The 2209-nt window shown below is 33.9% G+C and overlaps 1 pseudogene; it reads left to right on the plus strand.

Annotated features, from left to right (window-relative positions):
• The first annotated feature begins 1746 nt into the window (after window positions 1-1746).
• LOC112485710 lies at window positions 1747-1860 on the plus strand (annotated as a pseudogene).
• Window positions 1861-2209: the final 349 nt, after the last annotated feature.

Consider the following 2209-nt stretch of genomic DNA (forward strand, 5'->3'; position numbering starts at 1 on the left):
GGTCTGTAAGATGAAAAGTAAGTCTTTACATATGTCTGCAAGGCATTGTCTGCACAATCCCCCTCCTCCATACCGCACACTCTCCTATCACTTTCTATCTTCCTCAGTCATTCTGGTCCATTCACATTAGACCTGAGATGTCAGGGCTACTCCTGCCTTAGGATGATTATACCAGATGCTCTTTCTTCTAGAAGCAAAATTTCTCCCAGATATCTGAATAACCAACCCCTTCTCCTCTTTGAAGTCAGGGTTCAAGTATGACTTTCTCCATGAGGCTTACATTCGTTACCCTATTGAAAAGTGCACCCACTCATCCCCACCATTACATACACATATATCTCCTGCTACTCCCTTTCTGCTTTTTTCCTTTGTCCATACCACTTAACTTCTTAGAGTGTATTATATATTCACATCTTATTTTGTTGGTTTTTGATTGTTCCCTTAGAATGTAAGCTTTAACGAGGCAGGAATTTGCACCCTTTTCTTTCCCATCGATGTGTCCCAAGAGCATGGTATATTTAGTAGATTTCTAACACACATTTGGTGAATGTGACTGACTCATTAAACACAAGGATGTTTAATAAATAACTGTTGAATAATTTTAATTTTGAGTGCTTTGCATAGGACAATCTAATAAGTAAAAAAAAAAAGTGACGTATATTATGATTACTTAGTATTAGATAAGTTAGCAATCAGTGTTTAACTACCTATATTAGTGTAGGTACAGAAGGCAAGAAAGCTATAGAACCACTAAAATGGAGAAAGATTTAGAGTTTATAGCTCTTTTATTTTAAGTGTATGTAAATCTAAACATAAAATAGTTCAATATATCGTGCTTCTCAGATCGAACAGGGCATCTCCATCTTTAGTTGAGAAACATCTTCAGGATTGGTACTTGGCTTTCCTTTTCTCCTTAATTTTCCTTCAATACTCCATGCTGTGCTCTGATCATATTTTATCAAGTCTTGTTTTTGCAAACCAGCATTCTATGGTTTATCTAATTTATATGTCTTTGTAGCTGGGTTCCAATAATAACCATTTATTCTTTTAGGTTAAAGTTGTAGTAAATAGGGAAAATTTCTTTACCTGCTATGAAAAAAATCTGTAATTCCATATGTCAATGACTAGGAATTGACATAGGAAATTATACATTTTCCAGTTTGTACATCTAAAATTTACATGAGAATTTGAATAGTTGACCTCTTCTGGTTTATTATATTTAGCAGCCTTCTCAAACAAGAAGATTCTCTTCTCTGACTCTCAATAATTAAGATCTTCTGGAAATTGTAGTATTTCTTAGAAATTTTAACAGTATCAGCACGTTAATTATTTTAATGTAATCTAATTCACTTCTAAGTTGTAAAACATTGCCAGGGAAAGCCATATGAAATGAAATACCTTGCTTTTGCTAACATTTCTTCTTTAATAAGCTTTTTAAATCCAGATTTACCACTAAGTGCTGACATGAACGAATTTCATGTCATCATATAATAGTAAATTTTCTAATAATTCTACAAAGGGCAAATAAATTGCAAAATAAAGTAACTTTTTTATGAACATTTCATTTTGCAGTAAATCTCATAATGGAGTCTAAATAAATGATCCCAGTTTGTTTACCTAATTGTTTAGTGTAATTCTATTCCCTTGATATGCAAACAGAATGGATAATTTTACTTAGGACTTTCCCTCAAGTAATTGGTTGCTTCCCCCTTGCTTTTTTCAGTGCTTGAAAATGTAGTCATTGGGGTCTACAGTCATGCTGAACAAGCCCGATCCCATCTGATCTTGGAAGCTAAGCAGGGTTGGGCCTAGTTAGTACTTAGATGGGAGACTACCTAGGAAGACCAGGTGCTGTAGGCATAAAAAAATAAATAAATAAATAAAATAAAGGATTGTAAGTTGACAAGGTCTTTGCAATCTGTGAGGTCAATCAAGGTCATTGAGTAAAAAGAAGCAAACTACATTTGCACACATATAAAATGAGTATTTTTTGTTACAAACCATTGTGCTTTGCAAACATTACCAACACCTTAAAACTATGGCTTTGAAATGAAGGAGCAAAAAATGCCTGTCATGCATACTTGATATGCTAAAGCCATGTAGACTTCCAAACTTATACTTGTCTAAATTAACAATCCCTTCCACAATTCAGATCTAATTTAAATTGTTATGAGCAGCCCTAATTGCACTACCTACTATAAGCAACTAG

This window comes from Pteropus alecto, unplaced genomic scaffold (assembly GCF_000325575.1).
Source record: "Pteropus alecto unplaced genomic scaffold, ASM32557v1 scaffold5, whole genome shotgun sequence".
In the NCBI taxonomy this organism is placed as follows: domain Eukaryota; kingdom Metazoa; phylum Chordata; class Mammalia; order Chiroptera; family Pteropodidae; genus Pteropus; species Pteropus alecto.